At 43.6% G+C, this 24,882-nt stretch overlaps 1 protein-coding gene and 1 long non-coding RNA gene across 2 annotated transcripts in view; one reads left to right on the top strand and one right to left on the bottom strand.

Moving 5' to 3' along the window:
* Positions 1 to 24,882, bottom strand: part of LOC115644955 (putative uncharacterized protein DDB_G0272516) — a 330,288-nt gene that overhangs the window by 98,668 nt on the left and 206,738 nt on the right. The window lies entirely within an intron of this gene.
* On the top strand, positions 791 to 21,099 carry LOC115645833. Its single transcript, XR_003998840.1, has 3 exons — positions 791 to 803; positions 1,231 to 1,234; positions 20,940 to 21,099. It is a non-coding gene; the product is annotated as an uncharacterized LOC115645833 (long non-coding RNA).

Below are 24,882 nucleotides of genomic sequence, written 5' to 3'. Positions count from 1 at the left end.
AGGCAAAACTCCACCTCCCCCCCTGCATTGATCTCACTGGGAGTTTTGGCTGAAAGAACGATGCAGGGCTCAGTCCACATTTTCACTGATCCAAGCTACAGCTACTACTCCAGTTTACAGCCTATAGTATTCACTTGGCAGGATATTACTACCACTTCTGGCATATGCTTTGGCTTCAGGCATAGGCGCTGACTCCATGGGTGCTCCTGGGCTCAAGCACCCACAGGAAAAAAACAAGGGGCGCTCAGAACCCATCAGCCACACTGGTTCCTGGGGCTGGCCACCAATCAGTTGTTTGGTGCATAGGAGGCACTTGGGGAAAGGGGGAAGAGAGAAGGGAGTGGCAGGCAGGGGGCCTCAGGGGAAAGGTGGGGCAGAGGAGGTTGTGATGGAGCAGGGAGTGGGGAGGATTGACCTGGGGCTGTCTCAGGGGAGTTTTACTAGGACTGTCTGCATTGGGGATGGGATAGCAGTGGGTGACTTCACTTGAGGGATGACACCTGAGCCTGTAACCTGAGCCAGGATGGGGGTTGGGGCCAAGTGACACCTTTGCCTGGAAAACTGGACAAAGGCTAAACGAGGAGCCTCGGGGAAGGCTGGGTGAGATGGCTGGAGGGGGGGTTTCAGTATGGAGCAGTCTGGGGGGAAGGGAGGGTCTAAGCTCCCTGCCCCACACCCCCCAGAGGAACTTAACTGAGGGGTCCTGGTTGTACCTACAAGTTGTTTGGGACTGTGTTTGTCATTTAATAAACCTTCCATTTTACTGGCTGGCTTAAAGTCACGGTAAATCGCAGGAAGTGGAGGTGCAGGGCCCTGACTCCCCACACTCCATGACAAAGGTTTCTTGGGGGGGAGGGGAAGTGGATGAGGAGCACCTGCTGGGGAAAATATAATCAGCCAGGTGAGGTATTTTACCCTTGTTTTATGTGACAGACATGAATTTCACCATAAAAATCTTGTGCCACAGTAAAGATTTCAGACTCAGCGAGACATTCATATAGTATGCAGCTGGAGTCAGAACAGAATCAATGAGATTAAAATACAAACAGCCTTAGAAGAAGAATCTCCAGTGGCATGAAGCACAGGTTGCAGCTTCTGGCATCATTTTAAGGAGAAGTGTGAAACAAGAGTCATCATGCAATCACATATGGTAGTTTTTTGTACATACATATTACTCACTCATTTTTTATTGTGCTTGAATTGACACTGACAATATATCTTATGCATTAGGGGAGTTTATATTTCATTCTCAGCTGTATGTTACATTTCCTACTGTTATGTGGCAAGAATACATAAAACATATAAGCAAAGACATGCTGGTATTGTCAGATTTTATATATATCAAAACGTTCTGAACACCTTCAGAAAGCATTTTTTTCTTAAAATAAATAGCCGAAGTCAAAAGGGGAAAGTAAAATTGTTATCCTTAATTTTTCCCTGGTGTTTCATTTATTACATCAAGAGCTTCTTCACTGGATTCAAGTACAAAGTTGCTCCTATGGCTTCAAAGTCACAGACTGAATTGAAAAATCCACTTCAACAACATTTAAACTGAAATAATATTCCAGAATACTGCATTAATGGCTTTAATTTTATTAAACAAAAACATAACATAACTTTAGGGGTTCTTTTTAATGAACCAGTGCAAAGATGAAACACTAGACTGAGGAATAGAGAGCCATGTCCTTTTCTTAACCTCCTCTGGAAAGATTCCAGAAAGTCAACTTTTCTAGGTTTCTGAATAGGCACGCATAGCCCAGTGTTCAATCATTCGCATCCATATAGAATGTCCAAGTCTGTGCTAACAGTCACAAAAGGCTAGATTTGTGACTTTAGGCACAGATCTGAGCAGAGGATGGTAAGCTGTACTAGGTCAGGGATAGCCCCAGGAAGCACTGTGACTGCAACACAGCAATGAATCACAATTCTTCCCATGCTGCCTCCTTGCTCCAGAGTGGAGGGAAGGGGTGACAAAGGGGGCAGACTAATTTGTTGCTGGTCTAAAGTTCGAAGTTTCCACTATTTAGGCAAACAACACACATTTCATTGGCCTAAAATACAAAGGCATTTTCAGCATTTAAAAATATATATCTATATCTATGTACCTACCTCAAAGAGCACTGTTCATCAGTAGAGTTCAAAGCATGTTGAAAAGCTGGACAGTATCATTATCCCTATTTTCCAATCAATCTCCATTTTTTTTCTTTACAGCAGAACAAACTGAAATGTATTTGGTTTCCAAGGCAGAGAAACTGATAGAGCTACCATTCTTTATAAATAACACTAAGTGATGTGGTAGGGAGTATTAGGCAGCTTTGAATATGAATTTCAAGAACACTGCTTCCAACTATTCCTTCCCAATCACAAGTGGGCTAGTGGAGAGAGCAGTGCAGATTGCCAACTTAATTTTATGACAAAGATGTGTATTTCTCCTCCTGAACTACCTGGCAACGTGCTGTCAACCTCCAGAGTAAGCCCAGCTCAGCTGCTCATGGGTCAATAGAAGTTAATTATTGTTCAAAGTGGCCCTTCTTAAATAATATAAGGCTATTCTTCTTTTTCAACTACTGAGACATCTGGTGGAAAAACACCATAGGAAGGCACAGATTATCCAACAAGTTCTTGGAGTGTGTATCGGAGACAATTTTTTATTTCAGAAGGTGGAGAAAGCTACTAGGGTAGAGGCTGTTCTAGATTTGGTTTTGACAAATAGTGAGGAACTGGTTGAGAATCTGAAAGCGGAAGGCAGCTTGAATGAAAGTGATCATGAAATGATAGAGTTCATGATTCTAAGGAAAGGGAGAACAGCAAAATAAAGACAATGGATTTCAAGAAGGCAGACATTGGCAAACTCATGGAGTTGGTAGGTAAGATCCCATGGGAAGCAAGTTTAAGGGGGAAAAAACAATTGAAGATAATTGGCAGTTTTTCAGACAGACATTATTAAGGGCACAAGAGTAAACTATCCCACTGTGTAGGAAAAATAGTAAGTATGGCAAGAGACCACCCTGGAAATTTGGTCAAATTACAAAGGATGAATATAAACAAATAACACAAGTATGTAGGGACAAAATTAAAAGGCCAAGGCACAAAACGAGATCAAACAAGCTAGAGACATAAAGGGTAACAAGAAAACATTCTACCAATACATGAGAAGCAAGAGGTATGTCCCCCACTCAGTGAGGCGGGGAAATAACAGAACGTGGAAATGGCAGAGGTGCCTAATGATTTCTTTGTTTCAATTTTCACCAAGAAGGTTGGTGGTGATTGGATTTCTAACATAGTGAATACCAGTGAAAATGACGTAAGATCAGAGGCTAAAACAGGAAAAGAACAAGTTAATTATTTAGAGAAGTTAGATGTCTTCAAGTCACCACAGCCTGATGAAATGCATCCTAGAATACTCAAGGAGCCAACTGAGGAGATATCTGAGCTATTAGCGAATATCTATGAAAAGTCATGGAAGATGGGAGAGATTCCAGAAGACTGGAAAAAGGCAAATATGGTGCCAATCTATTAAAAGGGAAATAAGGACAACCCAGGGAATTACAGACTAGTCAGCTTAACTTCTGTACCTGGAAAGATAATGGAGCAAATAATCAAGCAATTTGCAAACATCTAGAAGATAATAAGGTTATAAGGAACAGTCATCATGGATTTGTCAAGAACAAATAGTGTTAAACCAACCTGATAGCATTCTTTGACAGAGTAACATGCCTTGTGGATGGAGGGGAAAGCAGTAGACATGATATATCTTGATAGTAGTAAAGCTTTTGATATGATCTCTCATAAACAAACTAGGGAAATGCAACATAGATAGATAGAGATACTATAAGGTGGATGTAAAACTGTTTAGAAAACCATTCCCAGAGAGTAGTGATCAGTGGTTCACAGTCATACTGGATGGGCATAACAAGTGGGGTTACGTAGGGATCAGTTCTGGGTTTGGGTCTGTTCACTATCTTCATCAATGATTTAGGATAATGGGATAGAGAATGTGACAAAATGGCCGATTTGGCATGGTGGATCCCACACTTTTCTTGGCCGGGGGGCTAGGATGCCATCCCTTGTCCCTGCTCTTGGGGCACTGAGGGCACCACTAGTGGCTTGGGAAGGTGGTAGAGGAGGGAAACGGGGAAGGGGTCTGGGTTTGCTCCTCACTCTGAGCCCCAGCCCCTCTCAACCACTGCAGGTTTCTTACCATCTTTCCCCTTAGGTAGGTTTATCCTTGGTCCTTGACACTGGGAAGGGAGTGTCCCTGCTCTGCTGGGGCCAGGTCTCCCTTCCTCCGGGTCTCTGGTCTTTCAGTACTCAGCAACACACCTCCAAACTCCAGCCCTCTCCTTCTTCGCTCCACACTGTCTGCCTGAAGCAGGGGGTGTTTATTAGGTTCCTGACAGGGCCTTAATTGGCTAGAGGTGCTCCAATTAAACTCTAAATAACCTTCCCTAGTCTACAGGGAACCATGGCTTAATTAGCCTAGGGCTCATATATCTCCCCTTAACCACTCTCCCACTGCTCTCTGGCCCTACTGTATCACAAGAGTACCCTTAAAATTTGTGGACGATACCAAGCTGGGAGAGGTTGCAAGTGCTTTGAAGGATAGGATTAAAATTCAAAATGATCTAGACAAACTGGAGAAATGATCTGAAGGAAATAGGATGAAATTCAATAAAGACAAATGCAAAGTACTCCATTTAGGAAGGAACAATCAGTTACACACATACAAAATGGGAAATGACTGCCTAGGAAGGAGCACTGTGGAAAGGGATCTGGGGGTCATAGTGGACCACAAGCTAAATATGAGTCAACAGTGTAATGCTGTTGCAAAAAAAGCAAACATCATTCTGAGATGTATTAGCAGTAGTGTTGTAAGCAAGACACAGGAAGTAATAATTCTGCTCTACTCTATGCTGATTAGGCCTCAACTGGAGTAGTGTATCCAGTTCTGAGCATCAGATTTCAGGAAAGATGTGCACAAATTGGAGAAAGTCCAGAGCAGAGTGACAAAAATGATTAAAGATCTATAAAACATGACCCATGAGGGAAGACTGGAAAATTGTGTTTGTTTAGCCTAGAAAAAGAGAAGACTGAGAGGGGACATGATAACAGTTTTCAAGTACATAAAAGGTTGTTACAAGGAGGAGGGAGAAAAATTGTTCTTCTTAACCTCTGAGGACAGGCCAAGAAGCAATGGGCTTAAACTGCAGTAAGGGTGGTTTAGGTTGGATATTAGGAAAAACGTAACTGTCAGGGTAGTTAAGCACTGCCTAGGGAGGTTGTGGAATCTCCATCATTGGAGATTTTTAAGAGCAGGTTAGACAAACACCTGTCAGGAATGGTCTAGATAATACTTAGTCCTGCCATGAGTGCAGGGGACTGGACTAGATGACCTCTCAAGGTCTCATCCAGTTCTATGATTCTTTAACTATCAAAATGCTGCCTGAAACTTATTTAACCTTAAACCAAGAGACTTGGTCTTGATAAAATCAGATGAGGAAAAACACTGGGAAACACCAGCTATTGTCACTGGACACAGGTGTCCCCCAAAAGTCCATGTAGTTGAGACTGATCCAGATACCTGGAACATAAGAAATAAGTGGCATCTTCAAGCTGTTTCCAGACTCAGGTGAATTATGATCTGATCCTAGTCAATCGTCATGAGTATGCTATTTAGTGAAAAGAGACAATCCTATTGAGTACTATTAAACTTACTGAATGAGAGTTTACACTTTGGAAGGTCTGACAGCATAAGTGAATCAACTGACAAAACCTTCCACAAAGCCTGCAGATTGTCAGATCTGGACAAACAAATGATCCATCTGGATCCATAACTTGCTGTAGAAAATTGATTCCTGTTAAACACATCATTGTCATAAACAGATAGCTGAAACACCTGACCAGAAAACCAATCAGGAAACCGGATTTTTTCAACTTTGGGTGGAGGGAAGTGTGTGTCTGAGTCTTTTGTCTGTCTGCCTGTTTCCTCTGAGCTTTGGAGAAGTAGTTCTATTTTCTAGTCTTCTGTTTCTAAGTGTAAGGACAAAGAGATCAGACAGTAAGTTCTATGGTTTCTTTTCTTTGGTATTTGCATGAATATAAGTGCTGGAGTGCTTTGATTTGTATTCTTTTTGAATAAGGCTGTTTATTCAATATTCTTTTAAGCAATTGACCCTGTGTTGTATCATCTAAATACAGAGAGCGCATTTGTATGTATTTTTCTTTCTTTTTATATAAAGCTTTCTTTTAAGACCTGTTGGAGTTTTTCTTTACTTCAGGGAAATTGAGTCTGTACTCACCAGGGAATTGGTGGGAGGAAGAAATCAGGGGAGTTCTGTGTGTTGGATTGCTAGCCTGATTTTGCATTCCCTCTGGGGGAATAGGAAAGTACTTTTGTTCCAGGATTGGGAACGGAGAGGGGGAATCACTCTGCGTAGTTTCACAGAGCTTGTGTCTGTGTATCTCTCCAGGAGCATCTGGAGGGGGGAAGGGAAAAAGGATTATTTCCCTTTGTTGTGAGACTCAAGGGATTTGGGTCTTGGGGTCCCCAGGGAAGGTTTTTCAGTGGGACCAGAGTGCCCCAAAACACTCTAATTTTTTGGGTGGTGGCAGCAGTACCAGGTCCAAGCTGGTAACTAAGCTTGGAGGTTTTCATGCTAACCCCCATATTTTGGACGCTAAGGTCCAAAATCTGGGAATAAGGTTATGTCATGGTGTAGCAGCGGTGGGATCTAGACAGAATCCAGAAGCCAGTAGGAATATTATATTTTTCTTTTCTCTGCTAAGGGCTTTTTAGCAGAGAGAAACAGTTTGGTTTTAAAAGGGAACCAGAGAGAATTTTTTTTTTCTGCTCTCTCTAGCAGTTTGTGGTTTGCATGTTAAGCGAGAAGACTGTTGAGGGTCTTTTGTCATGCAATAGCCCTCCCATTAGGAGGCAAGTACCAGCACTTATATGCATGCAAATTAAGTGGTTTTTCTGGTTTCCCTTCATTGAACATTAGCTAGAGAGAGAAAAGGAAAAAAGCACTGTTGCTAGGCAGACTTCAGGAGGCAACAGAGCCTGCAGTGCAGAAGATAAACACCGGAGGGCACCCCAACACAAGAAAGCAGGAATCATGACTTCTAAGGCAAAAATGGAGGCCGAAGCCCAAATCAAAGAAGCTGAACACAGGCGACAACTAGAAATAAAACAAAAAGAAATGGAGCTGAAAGAAAAGGAAGAAAGCATCAAACAGGCAGCCCAAGAGGCAGCACACAAAAGAAAACTAGAAGAAGAAGAGGTGGCCTACCGCCGAGACATGGAAAAACAACAAAAAGAAATGGAAAAACAACAAAAAGAAAATGAAGAGAAGGAAAAGCAGAGAAAACATGAACTGGAGTTGGCAAAAGCTGGGCTGCATGTGCCAGCCAACCCTAACAACCCGGCGCCCATTATTGCTCCACAGCACAGGAAATTTCCCACCTACAAGGCAGGTGATGACACCGAGGCCTTCCTGGAAAATTTTGAAAGAGCCTGTCTTGGGTACAGCATCCCCGAAGACCAGTACATGGTAGAATTAAGGCCACACCTCAGTGGACCTTTAGCAGAGGTGGCAGCTGAAATGCCCAAGCCGCAAATGAATGACTATAAACTTTTTCAAACCAAGGCCAGATACCGGATGGGGATAACCCCAGATCATGCCCGTCGGCGCTTCAGAACCCAAAGTGGAAACCAGAGGTGTCATTTCCCAAACACGCCTACTACATTGCAAAAAACTATGAGGCCTGGTTAACAGGAAACAACATTCAAACCTTGGAAGAAGTGAACCTCCTCATACAAATGGAGCAGTTCTTGGATGGTGTTCCTGAAGACATCACACGGTACATACAAGATAGAAATCCCAAAACTATCGCTGAGGCGGGGGAGATTGGAGCCAAATGGATGGAACTGGCAGAAAGCAAAAAAGCTACTGTCAAGGGGAACGATTACCCCAGGGGGCACACAGACCATAAACCCTACAACCGAGGACAGCCAAAGACCCTACATACCACCCAAGTAAAGCCACAGATACCCTACTCTTCAACCTCACCAGTCTCCAGTAACTCACCTCGGCCCAGTGACCCATCAGATGGAAGATGCTTTAAGTGTAATGAACTGGGACATATCAAGGCCAACTGTCCCAAGAACACCATGCGAGTGCAATTCATTACACCACCATCACCCCAAAGATCCCCAGGCCCAGATGCCTCTCAAATACCCTTGGAGCGAAGGGAAAATTTGAGAGTGGGCGGAAAGAAGGTTACTGCGTGGAGAGACACGGGGGCACAAGTGTCAGCTATCCACCAATCCTTCGTTGACCCCAAATTCATCAACCCAAAGGCCAAAGTTACAATTTACCCCTTCATGTCACAAGCTGTAGACTTGCCTACAGCTCAACTGCCTGTCCAGTACAAAGGCTGGTCAGGAATGTGGACTTTTGCAGTCTATGACAATTATCCTATCCCCATGCTACTGGGGGAAGACTTGGCCAACCAGGTGAGGCGGGCCAAGAGAGTGGGAATGGTTACCCGTAGCCAAACCAGGCAAGCTTCCAGACCCATTCCTGTTCCTGAGCCGTCCACAGAGGCCCCGTCTGTGTTACCAGAGACCCAGACAGAGGTAGTGGACCCGGATTCCATGCCTACCACTGAAACAGCCACAGCATCTCCAGTCCCAGGCCCGGAACTGGAACAGCAACCAGCACCAGCAAGTGCAACCACATCTTCAAACTCAACGCCAGAGGGCGCCAGCGAGCCAGAACTGGCAGAAGCACACAACAGCCATACCCAAAAGGCTCAGCCAGAGCCTAAAATACCCTCAGGTGCACCAGCGGAGAGCGGTTCACCAGCAACGGAAACAACCCCATCACCTACATCGCTTCCAGAGGGACCAAGCCCAAGTCCACAGTCTGAGGAAGAACTGGTGACCCCAGCCTCAAGGGAACAGTTCCAGGCTGAGCAGGAAGCAGATGACAGCCTTCAGAAAGCGTGGGCGGCGGCACAGAGCACCCCACCGCCTCTCAGCTCTTCTAATCGATCCCGGTTTGTTATAGACCAAGGACTTTTATACAAGGAAATTCTTTCTGGTGGACACCGGGAAGAATGGCAGCTGCAAAAACAGTTGGTGGTTCCAACTAAGTACCGGTGGAAGCTCTTAAGCTTAGCCCATGATCATCCCAGTGGCCATGCTGGGGTGAACCGAACCAAGGACCGGTTGGGGAAGTCCTTCCACTGGGAGGGGATGGGCAAGGATGTTGCCAAGTATGTCCGGTCTTGTGAGGTATGCCAAAGAGTGGGTAAGCCTCAAGATCAGGTCAAGGCCCCTCTCCAGCCACTCCCCATAATTGAGGTCCCCTTTCAGCGAGTAGCTGTGGATATTCTGGGCCCTTTTCCAAAAAAGACGCCCAGAGGAAAACAGTACGTACTGACTTTAGTGGACTTTGCTACCCGATGGCCAGAAGCAGTAGCTCTAGGCAACACCAGGGCTAACACTGTGTGCCTGGCCCTAACAGACATCTTTGCCAGGGTAGGTTGGCCCTCCGACATCCTTACAGATTCAGGGTCTAATTTCCTGGCAGGGACCATGGAAAAACTGTGGGAAACTCATGGGGTGAATCACTTGGTTGCCACCCCGTACCACCATCAAACCAATGGCCTGGTGGAAAGGTTCAATGGAACTTTGGGGGCCATGATAAGAAAATTCATCAACGAATTCTCCAATAATTGGGACCTAGTGTTGCAGCAGTTGCTGTTTGCCTACAGGGCTGTACCACATCCCAGTTTAGGGTTTTCACCATTTGAACTTGTGTATGGTCACGAGGTTAAGGGGCCATTACAGTTGGTGAAGCAGCAATGGGAGGGGTTTACGCCTTCTCCAGGAACTAACATTCTGGACTTTGTAAGCAACCTACAAAGCACCCTCCGACACTCTTTAGCCCTTGCTAGAGAGAACCTAAAGGATGCTCAAGAAGAGCAAAAGGCCTGGTATGACAGACATGCCAGAGAACGTTCCTTCAAGGTAGGAGACCAGGTTATGGTCTTGAAGGCGCAACAGGCCCATAAGATGGAAGCATCATGGGAAGGGCCATTCACGGTCCAAGAGCGCCTGGGAGCTGTAAACTACCTCATAGCATTTCCCAATTCCTCACTAAAGCCTAAAGTGTACCATGTTAATTCTCTCAAGCCTTTCTATTCCAGAGACTTACAGGTTTGTCAGTTTACAGTCCAGGGAGATGATGCTGAGTGGCCTGACGGTGTCTACTACGACGGAAAAAAAGACGGTGGCGTGGAAGAGGTAAACCTCTCAACCACCCTGGAACGTCTGCAGCGGCAACAAATCAAGGAGCTGTGCACTAGCTTCGCCCCATTGTTCTCAGCCACCCCAGGACGGACTGAACGGGCATACCACTCCATTGATACAGGTAATGCTCACCCAATCAGAACCCCACCCTACCAGGTGTCTCCTCATGCCCAAGCTGCTATAGAACGGGAGATCCAGAACATGCTACAGATGGGTATAATCCGCCCATCTACCAGTGCCTGGGCATCTCCAGTGGTTCTGGTACCCAAACCAGATGGGGAAATACGCTTTTGCGTGGACTACCGTAAGCTAAATGCTGTAACTCGTCCGGACAACTATCCAATGCCACGTACTGATGAGCTATTGGAAAAGTTGGGACGTGCCCAGTTCATCTCTACCATAGACTTAACCAAGGGGTACTGGCAAGTACCGCTAGATGAACCTGCCAAGGAGAGGTCAGCATTCGTCACCCATACGGGGGTGTATGAATTCAATGTCCTTCCTTTCGGCCTTCGAAATGCACCCGCCACCTTCCAGAGGCTGGTAGACGGTCTACTAGCTGGACTGGGAGAATTTGCAGTTGCCTACCTCGATGATGTGGCCATTTTTTCAGACTCCTGGCCCGAACACCTACTCCACCTGGAAAAGGTCTTTGAGCGCATCAGGCAGGCAGGACTAACTGTTAAGGCCAAAAAGTGTCAAATAGGCCAAAACAGAGTGACTTACCTGGGGCACCAGGTGGGTCGAGGAACCATAAACCCCCTACAGGCCAAGGTGGATGCTATCCAAAAGTGGCCTGTCCCAAGGTCAAAGAAACAGGTCCAATCCTTCTTAGGCTTGGCCGGATACTACAGGCGATTTGTACCACACTACAGCCAAATCGCTGCCCCATTGACCGACCTAACCAAAAAGACCCAGCCAAATGCCGTTAAGTGGACTAATGAGTGTCAAAAAGCCTTTACCCAGCTTAAGGCAACGCTCATGTCTGACCCTGTACTCAGGGCCCCGGATTTTGACAAACCATTCCTAGTAACCACAGATGCATCTGAGCGTGGTATAGGAGCAGTGCTCATGCAGGAAGCAACAGATCACAACTTCCATCCTGTCGTGTTTCTCAGCAAGAAACTGTCTGAGAGGGAAAGTCACTGGTCAGTCAGTAAAAAGGAATGCTATGCCATTGTGTACGCCCTGGAAAAGCTACGCCCATATGTTTGGGGACGGCGGTTCCAACTACAAACTGACCATGCTGCACTAAAGTGGCTTCATACTGCCAAGGGGAACAACAAGAAACTTCTTCGTTGGAGTTTTGCTCTCCAAGATTTTGATTTTGAAATTCAACACATCACAGGAGCTTCTAACAAAGTTGCTGATGCACTCTCCCGTGAGAGTTTCCCAGAATCCAGTACTTAAAAAGTGTTCTTAAAATGTAAAAGTCTGTTAGTTATATACTTAGTAGTATATGTAAAGGTGCATGTGTTGTATTAATCTGTTTATTTTCAAGTTCTAGAAGGAAATTGCCGCCAGTGAGCTTCCCCACTGTCTGCAATTTGGGGGGCGTGTCATAAACAGATAGCTAAGGGTTAATGTCTCTTTCACCTGAAACACCTGACCAGAAAACCAATCAGGAAACCGGATTTTTTCAACTTTGGGTGGAGGGAAGTGTGTGTCTGAGTCTTTTGTCTGTCTGCCTGTTTCCTCTGAGCTTTGGAGAAGTAGTTCTATTTTCTAGTCTTCTGTTTCTAAGTGTAAGGACAAAGAGATCAGATAGTAAGTTCTATGGTTTCTTTTCTTTGGTATTTGCATGAATATAAGTGCTGGAGTGCTTTGATTTGTATTCTTTTTGAATAAGGCTGTTTATTCAATATTCTTTTAAGCAATTGACCCTGTGTTGTATCATCTAAATACAGACAGCGCATTTGTATGTATTTTTCTTTCTTTTTATATAAAGCTTTCTTTTAAGACCTGTTGGAGTTTTTCTTTACTTCAGGGAAATTGAGTCTGTACTCACCAGGGAATTGGTGGGAGGAAGAAATCAGGGGAGTTCTGTGTGTTGGATTGCTAGCCTGATTTTGCATTCCCTCTGGGGGAATAGGAAAGTACTTTTGTTCCAGGATTGGGAACGGAGAGGGGGAATCACTCTGCGTAGTTTCACAGAGCTTGTGTCTGTGTATCTCTCCAGGAGCATCTGGAGGGGGGAAGGGAAAAAGGATTATTTCCCTTTGTTGTGAGACTCAAGGGATTTGGGTCTTGGGGTCCCCAGGGAAGGTTTTTCAGTGGGACCAGAGTGCCCCAAAACACTCTAATTTTTTGGGTGGTGGCAGCAGTACCAGGTCCAAGCTGGTAACTAAGCTTGGAGGTTTTCATGCTAACCCCCATATTTTGGACGCTAAGGTCCAAAATCTGGGAATAAGGTTATGTCAATCATATAGAAAAAATAACGGTGGAGATGCAAGGATGTATACTTTCTTTGAATCTATAGTAGAAAGCCATGCAGGTGGAGGTTGGGAGTGATTTTAGGCAGAAGCTGTATAGTGAAATGAAGGAAGAGCCAAAATAGCACTAGTGGTAATACTATTTTCCTTATTTTAATGCAATTCCATGTTCAGTGTCTAAAAAAAATTTATTCTCACATGATTACAAATGGACATTGTTTGAAAATTTAAGGATAAGGTCCTGAAATGACCCATTAAAAAAAGAAGTTCAGAGCAGAGTTTCAGCCTGAGGTTAGAATTCAACCTGTTGTACCTTGGTAGTGCATAATTCTTGGAACAGTGGTATCTTACAGAACATATATAGCCAGAGTCTCATCTGAGTAACATGCCATAAATTGCCTTCAGTGGAGCAATTCTGTTGTATCCAAGCTCAGAATCCGTCTCACAGGCTATGTGCTGTAAGGCAGAGATGAGTCATGCAAAGAATTCAGCTTATAGGCCCAGTAAATCAGGGGGTTTCAAGACCTAAGAGCAGGTCAGATATGCGATGCCATTGTATAATTATAGCCCTAGAGGAAATAAACGCCAGTGTATGTGGTATTTTGGACTTATTTGTGTATAGAACAGTGTTACGCGGTATCACTTGATTACATTCAGAAGCAATATATCCCTCAGTGACATAACACCCTGAACACCAGAATTATATCAAGTGAACAGAAAGCATCCACTGCTATTCAAGTGTTGTCATAAACAGTAGCTAAGGGTTAATGTCTCTTTCACCTGTAAAGGGTTAACAAACAACACCTGACCAGAGGACCAATCAGGAGACAAGATACTTTCAACTCTGGGTGGAGGGAAGCTTGTGTGTGTGTTCTTTGTCTGTTTCTCTCTGGGATCTGAGAGTGACTGGACATACTACAGGCTCTAATTTTCTATTCAAGTAGTAAGTGCAAGTAGAAAGGCGGTTTAGTCTTTTTAATTGGTTTTCTTTATTTGCAAATGTGTATCTGGCTGGTAGAGTTCTAATGTGTATTTGGCTGGAAGTATTTTAAATTGTATTTCTGCTGGAGGAGGCTTTTTCTCCAGTTTCTATAAGCTGACAGACCCTGTAACTTTTACCATATAAATTACAGAGACACCTTTTACTTTTTCTTTCTTTTTATTAAAAGCTTTGCTTTTAAAACCTGTCTGATTTTTTCCCCTTGTTGAGGCTCAAGGGAATTGAGTCTGTACTTAACAGGGAAGGAGAAGGGAGGGGAGAAGGGTGGAATCCCTTTGTTTTAGATTCACGGAGCTTGAATCTATCTCTCCAGGAGCCCAGGGAGGGAACACCTGGAGGGGAAGAGAAGGGAGGGGGAACAAACCTGATTTCTTTGTGTTGTGATTCAAGGAGTTTGAATCACAGTAATCTTCCAGGGTAACCCAGGGAGGGAAAGCCTAGGAGAGGCACTGGTGAGGGAAAGAGTTTACTTTCCTTGTGTTAAGATCCAGGGAGTCTGGGTCTTGGGGGTCCCCAGGGAAGGTTTTGGGGGGACCAGAATGTATCAGGCACTCCAAGTCCTGATTGGTGGCAGCTATCAGATCTAAGCTGGTAATTGAGCTTAGAGGAATTCATGCTGGTACCCCAACTTTTGGACTCTAAGGTTCAGATTGGGGAAAGTTACCATAACAAGTGTACTAGACATGAAGCTTCATCAATGCAATCTGTGGGCAGTATGAAATGTGTAAAATGCATGAGATGCACACTGGGCTGCATTAGTAGAAGCACTGCCAGCAGATCGAGGGAAGTGATTATTCCCCTCTATTTGGCACTGGTGAGGCCACATCCGAAGTACTGCATCCAGTTTTGGGGCCCCTCTCTACAGAAAGGATGTGGACAAATTGGAGGGAGTCCAGTGAAGGGCAACAAAAATGACCAGAGAGCTGGGGCACATGATTTATGAGGAAAGGCTGAGGAAACTGGGGTTAGTCAGTCTGCAGAAGAGAAGAATGAGGGGGGATTTGATAGCAGCCCTCAACTACCTGAACGGGGGTTCCAAAGACGATGGAGTTCAGCTGTTCTCAGCTGATACTGGATATTAGTAAACACTATTTCACTAGTGTCAGAGGGGTAGCTGTGTTAGTCTGGATCTGTAAAAAGCAACGAAGAGTCCTGTGGCACCTTATAGACTAACAAATGTATTGGAGCCTAAGCTGTTGTGGTGAATACCTACTTCGTCAGATATGAAAGCTCTGCTTCTGTTTCACTAGGAGGGTGGAGAAGCACTGGAATGGGTTACCTAGGCAGGTGGTGGAATCTTCATCCTTAGAGGTTTTTAAGATCCGGCTTGACAAAGCCATAGCTAGGATGATTTAGTTGGTGTTGGTCCTGCTTTGAGCGGTGGGGTTGGACTACATGACCTCCTGAGATCTCATCGAACCCCAGTCTTCTATGATTCTATGGTGTTTCATCCCAACTCTGAACTGCATTGCATTTGTGAATTGTGCCCGACATTTAATATTATAGTAATTTTTGTATGGTTTAATACACACTCACTGAATCCACAGAATAATGGATAGCACTAGTGCAAATATAATGAAAATGCCAAGATTTAAATAGCTTGTTTAATTATTAAAAATGTTACAGGAGAAACTAACGCTGCACTGCTGTCAAGATGAAATGAACACGGATTTCAATCAAAAAAGAGGCTATGGTACAATATATTAAAACATGAGGTTCTGCCTACAGTAATTATTGTGCACAGTGCACAAAGGGGAAAAAAGGCAACACTATCAATCACATTCTGTCCACATTCAGTCAATAAAAACCTCTCCCCTGCTTTCTTGTATAGTCTTTCCTTTGTTAGCAATATTATACAGTACACGGGGCATTCAAGAAGCTTGGCCTTTGTTGCACATTAAGGAAAGCTCTTGAGATCATTCTCAAAACAAATTCAATATCTTTTCTTGTTTGAGAAAATTGCAGTTAACCACAATATATTTATTATTTCTATTTTTAAATCAGTCATTTGCTACTCACTACATTATCCTTCCTGTATGATCAGGTTATGGAACTACCCCAAAATGCCTATCATATGTCCTAATATCTGGACATAAGTTCAGCCACTGAACAGTGGCAATAAAAGGAGCTCTCAATCAGGCCACTGAAAACATTATTTCTCCAACTAGGAAAGCACAAAGATCAAGCTTTCAGGGTGCAGCTTTGCTGATTATGTGATATTCTGCTTATTCCATTGACAGTGAAAGATATTTCCTTTCCAATTTTTTTTTGGAGGGGGAGTAGAGTTGCCCCTTTTTTTTAAAGCAGGTATATGTACTGTTTTCAAAATATCCCATTAACAAAATTGGCTAAGAGCTTAGATTTTAGTTTGGGGTTTTGTTAAAGTTCTCAGTGTTTTATGCTAGAGGTGCTGTTATGCTGCACCACTCTTAAGAATCTTCAACAGTAAGTTCTACCCTTAAATGCTAATATAGGCTTAACCCTCCCTTTAACATGTTCTAGGCTTGTAAGTTAATGATTCAAATTTGCTCTTCTCTGATGTCTGCTTCTATACACTATAAGCTGAAAAAGGAAAAGTGCACCAAGATTTAAAAATACATTTCCCCCCCCCCATGGAGGGAAAGGATTTTTGTATCTTCTCTAAAATGGGTCGCTACAGTATTCTGAGAAAGGAATCTAAGGGCCTGATTATGCTCATACCGATGTCAATAAGTAGTTTGTAATTTACGGAGCATGTGTATCTCTTAGGTAAAAGAGAGAAGGCTGAATTCTGCCCTAACTAACCCCATCACAACAGAGTACATTTATTTATCATGTTCTGTTGCACTCTTTATATCCCTATATGCTTTAGGCTGCAGATTCACACACATGGTTGAGATCAGATTATGGAAACAAAACTTCCTTGTGCACACCCAGAGGAATAGACAAATTTTATGACCAACATGAACTCTACTTGGCTATATAGCAATACTAAACTTTAAAAAAAAACAAAAAAAAAGTGTTCTCTCCATTGATGTGCATCTCCACTGAATGACAGATGGCTTGCATTCAGGCTCAGTCCTACAAAGTTCTCAGCACTTGGTCACAATCCAGCAAAGCACTTCAACATGTGCTTGACTTTAAGCATAAGTATTGTCCCATTGGCTTCAACAGGAACACTCATACGCTTCACATAATGCACATTCACATTGTGCTGAAGTATTTGGCTGGATCAGGGCTCAAGCACTGATCACTTGGTAGATTCAAGCCTCATATGCTGGTGCAGAGGGAAGGTTTCATGGTGGGCCAAGGGATGGGACACTAGATCTATATTTACATAGATCCAATGGGTAGGAATGCCCTCATAGTGGGTTTAAGGTGCATCCACTGCTGTTGCAACCCATTTACTGAAGGACAGATGTAGAGAGTCAGTGCTGATGCGCTGGGTTGCGAGTAGATTCCATCCCACTCAACCCTGCTTGCTTGCTTACTAGGGGCAGGGAGAAAGGGAGTTAATTCCACCTTAATTGAACACCTATTTTTGTTGCCTCATGGAAGGTGCCATGAAGTTATAACCTGACAATGAACAAATGAAAACAAACCTACTTGTTTGGTAACTTGTGGTGGAAATCTTTGGTTTAAAATTCATTCTGCATAGAAATTTTCTAGCCAGCTAATTCTCTGGCTACTGCTTCGGCCACCATTCCAGAGAACATGCTTCCATGCTGATGATGCTCATTAAAAAAAAATGCATTAATTAAATGTGACTGAACTCCTTAGGGGAGAATTGTATGTCTCCGACTCTATTTCGCCCATATTCTGCCATGTATTTCATGTTATAATAGTCTTGGACGATGACCCAGCATATTGTTCATTTTAAGACCTTCCCCTGCAGATCTGACAAAACACGAAGAATGTACCGATGTGAGATTTCTAGAGATAAACCTAGCATCAAGTGCTGTAGCTAAGAATCTGAAGTGCCTTCCAAAATCTGAGAGGGAAAAGGTGGGGAGCATACTTTCAGAAGTCTTAAAAGAGCAACACTCCGATGAGGAAACTACAGAATCCAAACCACCAAAAACAAAAATCAACCTTTTGCTGATGGCATCTGACTCAGATGATGAAAATGCACATGTGTTAGTCTGCACTGCTTTGGATTGTTATTGAGCAGAACCTGTCATCAGCATGGACGCATGTCCCCTGGAATGGTGGTTTAAGGATGAAGGGACATATGAATCTTTAATGCTTCCGGCATGTAAATATCTTGCAACACCAGCTACAACAGTACCATGAGAACACCTGTTCTCACTTTCAGGTGACATTGTGAACAAGTGGGCAGCATTATTTCCTGCAAATGTAAACAAACTTGTTTGTCTGAGTGACCGTCTGAACAAGAAGTAGGACTGAGTGGATTCATATATGTTACATTATTTGATTTTTGAATGCAGTTATATTTTGTACATAATTCTACATTTGTAAGTTGCAATCTTGTCACCATGAAAGTTAACTACCGTACTTGTATTAGGTGAATTTAAAAATACTATTTTTTTTACAGTGCAAATATTGTAATAAAATATAAAATGAGCCCTGTACACTTTGTATTGTTATAATTGAAATCAATATTTGAAAATGTAGAAAACATTCAAAAATATTTAAATAAATGGTATTCTATTAGTGTTAAATAGTCCGATTAAGTGTGATTAATTTTTTTTAAATCAGTTGACGGCCCTCCTTAGAAGATTACCAAATATTAGAGAGGAAAATTAATAGCACCAGACTGGGAGTCAGAGGACCAAATGTTTCTATTTCTGGCTCTGCTGTTGGCTCACTTTCTAAGCTTAAGCAAGTCACTGCATCCCTATGCCTGCCCAATTCCAGTATTGTGCTATTTAAAGGAACTACAGCTGTGTTAGTCATTAGAGCATGGTGAAGATGCAAAGAAAAGGAAAATGGACGCTTTTTCAGGTCAGTATAGGACAAGGCATAGGAACAAGTTCAAAGTAGGCTTGAAAGAAGCCAGATCTGAAACGAATAACTATTGCAAGCTTTTCCTTCCCTGTAGTGTTCTTGGAAGTAAGTTGTAGTGACCATGCAAATATAACTGAAAATGCAGTGAGTTTGCCTAATCATCTAATAATTCACAGGGCTGTCCCTACTCTGGTTACTGAACCATAGCAAATCTGTCAGTGGGCTTCTATGGAATTTATGAGACTGAAGTTGACACCTGACTTGCGATGAGTTCTGTAGATCTGAGCATGAATCTTGTATCTGATAATTTAGTGGAGAAATCACAGGCTTGTTTTATAGCTACTTGAAGACTCCTTTTCTGTTCATTTTCCCAGATGAGGAGGTTCTGGTGACAGAGGGCTGGATTTATTGTACACATGTAGCTGCAATACAGTAATTGGCTTTACCCAAGGTTCTGAAATAGACCTCGTTGCATGATGTTATATTAACTTTTCACATCTTTATACAGGGTACATTTTTGACACTGCTCTCTCCTTGTCCCCATGAGAGCAGTCAATCTATTCATTCCTCTTTCTTTGTTTGCATTCTTTCAGTAAATTATATGGACAACTCTCGCCTTTGCAGTTTCTTCACTACTGGCATTTTTCATTTTGCATTTACATAAGATACTTTAAATTTATGGGTTGAATAGGAGGTGATAAAAGTAAAACTAACCGCTATAAAAATGATTTTGCATTAATATTACAATCACAGTAAAATATTTGTTACAAACTTTTGCCTACTTCTCCCTTTTTGTTTCCTTCAAACACAGCATTTGTCCTACATAACTGGTGAATTCAAGGGGGCTTGCTCCAGCCCCTCTTAATAGTCTTCCTTTGGCACCGTGGAGGAGAATCTCAGCGTTTATGTACATTAAGTTTCTAGCCCTTTTCTTTGCAAATATAGCCTTCAAAATGTAGACTCATCACTAGATTTGAAAGCAACAAACAGCCAGGCTCACCAGAATCGTTTGGTTGCCCTTGTGCACGGTGATGCAAGAAAGGTGGATAGGTATGAATTACACTGGAGGAGGCAACAGATTTTGAAGGTCCAGCTAGAAATGCTTAAGCCAGTTCTGCTGCTTAAAATTTTCAGCTCTCTTTGAAGCTAGGACTTAGCTGGCTGTTCAGGACTCAATCGACCCAAGACCCAGCCCAGCAACATATGTGAGCAAGCACTTGCTTACTGTTAAGTCAATGGGAAAATTCACATGCTTTAAAGTTAAACATCTGAATAAGTGTTTTGCTGGATCAGGATGTCTGGCAGTTGTCAAGCTGTAGGTTCAATCAGTATTTACTCCTGAGGACATTCTGCGCCAAAAATTCTGTAACAAAAAACCCTTAAAATTCTGTAAATTTTATTAGTCAATAAATAAATGTGGAGGCTCCAGCATGGCAGTGGGGAGCACAGGCCACTGACTGCACAGAGGTGGAAGATCACCCTGCAGCCCCCACCTGGAGACGTGGACTCAGCAGTGAGGCTGCACCCAACCCTGATGCAGCGCAAGTTTCATACCTGCCCCAGAAACACCCTGGGGCCCTGCCCTGCCCTTCTGTGGCCATGCACACTAGATGTAGGCATGCTCAGCCCAGAAGGATCCAAGTGTGGAGAGGCTTAGTGTGGGGAGATCCAGGTGTGGGGCAGTCTGGGTGCAGGCAGCTTGATGGGAGGGTACAGGGGGAATCTGGATGAAAAAGGGCTCGTTGGTGGAGGGTTTCTGAGTGTGGAAGCAATGGGACTCTGCCTGCAAGGGGGGGTCCAGGTGAAGGTTGGGGATCAGCAGGGTGGGTCTGGGTGTTGGCTTGATGGGGTGTAGGTCCGGGTGCTGGCTTGGTGGAGCTCAGTGGGTTGGGGGGTCTAGGTGCAGGGAGCTAGTCAGTGTGGTCTAGGTGCAGGTGGGGTAGGGCTTGTTCGGGTGGGGGTTCAAGTGCGGGGCGGGCAGTCTGGGTGCAGGGGTGAGGTCCAGATGCAGGGAGGTAGGGCTTGGCAGAGGTGGTTGGGAGAAGGTGGATTCCAGATCCAGAGGGTTAGGTTTGTTGGGGTGTGAGTTCAGATTCAGGGGACTCGGGGTGTGTGTGTGTGTGAGGTTCTGGATGCAGGGGGTGAGGCTTGGCAGGGCAATCTGGGTAGGGGGTGGGTCTGGATGCATGGGGGGGGGGAAAGCAAATGGGGAGCAGCGCTCCATGCAGTGATGGCTGAGGAGTGATGGGGGTAGAGCTTCCTGCAGACAGAGAGGTTTCTGGGAATGGATCTGACCCAGCCCTGGCTGCTCCTTGCAGGGGAAAAGGAAGTCCTTCCCTTCCCAGCCCTGCTGAGATTAGCAGCTGAGTCTGGCACACTGGGTAGGAGCCATTAGCTGGGGTGTTCCCAGACCGTCCCCCCAAATTTACCTCTATTGGCTGCTCCGGATGCCTGAAACAACGCACCCGCGCTGCCGAGGAGCGGTGCATGCCCACTTTTGTGGGTTCCCTTTGCTTTCTCCATCAGAAAGTCATTTTTACGCAGGGAAGCAAAGAAAACTGTGGGAGACAGAATTCTGGGGGAATTCTGTCCCACTGCACATGCGCAGATGTAAGTATTGCTGTAGCTTTTAGACTCAGACTTTAAGGTCAGAAGGGACCGTTACGATCATCTAGTCTGACCTCCTGCACAATGCAGGCCACAGAATCTCACCCACCCACTCCTGTAACAATCCCCTAACCTATGTTTGAGTTACTGAAGTCCTCAAATCTTGATTTAAAGACCTCAAAGTGCAGAGAATCCTCCAGCAAGTGACCCATGCCCCATGCTGCAGAGGAAGATGAAAAACCTCCAAGGCCTCTGCCAATCTTCCCTGGAGGAAAATTCCTTTCCAGTGATCAGTTAAACCCTGAGCATGTGGGCAAGATTCACCAGCCAGACACCCAGGAAAGAATTCTCTGTAGTAACTCAGATCCCACCCCATCTAACATCCCATCACAGACCATTGGGCATATTTACCTGCTAATAATCAAAGATCAATTAATTGCCAAAATTAGGCTATCCCATCAAACTATCCCCTCCATAAACTTATCAAGCTTAGTCTTGAAGCCAGATATGCCTTTTGCCTCCACTGCTCCCCTTGGAAGGCTGTTCCAGAACTTCACTCTTCTAATGGTTATAAACTTTCATCTAATTTCAAGTCTAAAACTTCCGAGTATCCAGTTTAAATCCATTTGTTAACAAAATAATAATAAGCTTAAATAATTCTTCTCCCTCCCTGATATTTGTCCCTCTGATATATTTATAGAGAGCAATCATATCTCCCCTCAGCCTGCTTTTGGTTAGGCTAAACAAGACAAGCTCTTTGAGTCTCCTTTCATAAGACAGGTTTTCCATTCTCAGATCATCCTAGTAGCCCTTTTCTGTACGTGTTCCAGTTTGAATTCATCCTTCTTAAACATGGGAGACCAGAACTGCACACAATATTCCAGATGAGGTCTCACCAGTGCCTTGTATAACGGTACTAACACCTCCTTATCGTTACTGGAAATACCTCGCTTGATGCATACCAAGACTGCATTAGCTTTTTTAACGGCCATATCACATTGTCGGCTCATAGTCATCCTGTGATCAACCAATACTCCGATGTCCTTCTCCTCCTCTGTTACTTCCAATTGATGTGTCCCCAATTTACAACCAAAATTTTTGTTATTAATCCCTAACTGCATGGCCCCACACTTTTCACTATTAAATTTCATCCTATTACTAGTACTCCAGTTTACAAGGTCATCCAGATCTTCCTGTATGATATCCCAGTCCTTCTCTGTGTTAGCAATACCTCCCAGCTTTGTGTCATCCACAAACTTTATTAGCACATTCCCACTTTTTGTGCCAAGGTCAGTAATAAAAAAGATTAAAGAAGATTGGTTCCAAAACCGATCCCTGAGGAACTCCACTAGCAACCTCCTTCCAGCCTGACAGTTCACCTTTCAGTATGACCCATTGTAGTCTCCCCTTTAACCAGTTCCTTATTCACCTTTCAGTTTTCATATTGATCCCCATCTTTTCCAATTTAACTAATAGTTCCCCATGTGGAACCATATGAAATGCCTTACTGAAATCAAGGTAAATTAGATCCACTGCGTTTACTTTGTCTAAAAAATCTGTTATCTTCTCAAAGATGGAAATCAGGTTGGTTTGGCACGATCTACCTTTTGTAAAACCATGTTGAATTTTGTCCCAATTACCATGGACCTCAATGTCCTTAAGTACTTTCTCCTTCAAATTTTTTTCCAAGACCTTGTATACTACAGATGTCAAACTAACAGGCCTATAGTTACTTGGATCACGTTTTTGTCCTCTCAAAAATAGGAACTAGGTTAGCAATTCTCCAGTCATACAGTACAACCCCTGAGTTTACTGATTCATTAAAAATTCTTGCTAATGGGCTTCCAATTTCATGGGCCAGTTCCTTTAATATTCTTGGATGAAGATTATCAGGGCCCCTCAGTTTAGTCCCATTCAGCTGTTCGAGTTTGGCTTCTATCTCGAATGTGGTAATATCTACTTCCATATCCTCATTCCCATTTGTCATCCTAACATTAACCCAAAGCTCCTCATTAAAAACTGAGGCAAAGTATTTGTTTAGATATTGGGCCATGCCTAGATTATCCTTAACCTCCATTCCATCCTCAGTGTTTAGTGGTCCCACTTCTTTCTTTGTTTTCTTCTTATTTATATGGCTATAGGACCTTTTACTTTTGGTTTTAATTTCCTTTGCAAAGTCCAACTCCACATGGCTTTTGGCCTCTCTCACTTAATCCCTACATGTTCTGACCTCAATAAGGTAGCTTTTCTTGCTGATCCCTCCCATCTTCCACTCATTGTAGACTTTCTGCTTTTTCTTAATCACCTCTCTGAGATGCTTGCTCATCCAGCTTGGTCTACAACTCCTGCCTATGAATTTTTCCCCTCCTTTCTTGGGATGCAGGCTTCTGATAGTTTCTGCAACTTTGACTAAGTAATTCCAGGCCTCCTCTGCCTTTAGATCCACAAGTTCTTCAGTACAATCCACTTCCCTAATTTCCTTAATTCTTTAATGTTAGCCCTTTTGAAATAAAAAACCCTAGTCCCAGATCTATTTTTGTTTATCCTTTCATCTAGTTTGAACTGAATTAGCTCACAATCACTCGAACCAAGGTTGTCCCCTACAACCATTTCTTCTATGAGGTCCTCACCTCACCAAAACCAAATCTATAATGGCATCCCCTCTTGTTGGTTCTACAACTACTTTTGTTTCCTGTACACATGCTGGATTATAATGCAAGAGGACTCTGTTTCTAAAACTTAAGATCCAGTTTAGAGAACTATTTTACAGAGATGCTGAAACTGCATCTAATGTTCAAGCTTGACTTCCTGTTGTCTCCTCCAAATTCATTCTCCTGTAACCTGGGATGCTCTTCTCAATTTCCAAGCAAGTTGCTACTCTTTCCTTTTAACAATTTTTGCACAATTGTTTGCTGACTTCCTGGGGCCAGAGGATACAAGTACACAGCACGTCCAAAGAAACATGGCCTTTACTGCCATACCATTGTGACCTATTAGGCTTCCCACTCCTTCAAGCACTCTGGTTTCAAGATTAATCTCTCACTTCTTGTTTCGTTACCACAGTTGGTGGGGAACTTGCTTCTACCCTGTTACTGTGTTCATTTTGTTGGGTGGCAACATGTTGGTCCTCTGTGTTGCTATAAAAATGATAATAAAAATATAATAATTGGAGATATACTTATCTCCTAGAACTGGAAGAGACCCTGAAGGGTCATTGAGTCCAGCCCCCTGCCTTCACTAGCAGGTCCAAGTACTGATTTTTGCTGCAGATCCCTAAGTGGCCCCCCTCAAGGATTGAACTCACAACCCTGGGTTTAACAGGCCAATGCTCAAACCACTGAGCTATCCCTGACCCCCTCATGGCTCCCTTATGATTTTCTTTACTGTTTCAAATGCCTATTCTGATCTTTGCTCATGTACCCTCTTTCTTCTGACTCTGTCAGGCCAGCTGATAGGTGAGGCTCTTTTTAAGTCCTCCTAATCCTGGCCTTACCCCTGTCTGTTGCTACTCTGCAGCTGTTGGGTTTAGTTTCCACTGCTGTCTGGGGTCTGCAGCTACCTCTTATGTCCAGTTCCAA

This window comes from Gopherus evgoodei, chromosome 2, assembly GCF_007399415.2.
Source record: "Gopherus evgoodei ecotype Sinaloan lineage chromosome 2, rGopEvg1_v1.p, whole genome shotgun sequence".
In the NCBI taxonomy this organism is placed as follows: Eukaryota; Metazoa; Chordata; order Testudines; family Testudinidae; genus Gopherus; species Gopherus evgoodei.
Note: the sequence above shows the minus strand (reverse complement) of the source record. Positions and strands in the feature narration are given on the sequence as shown.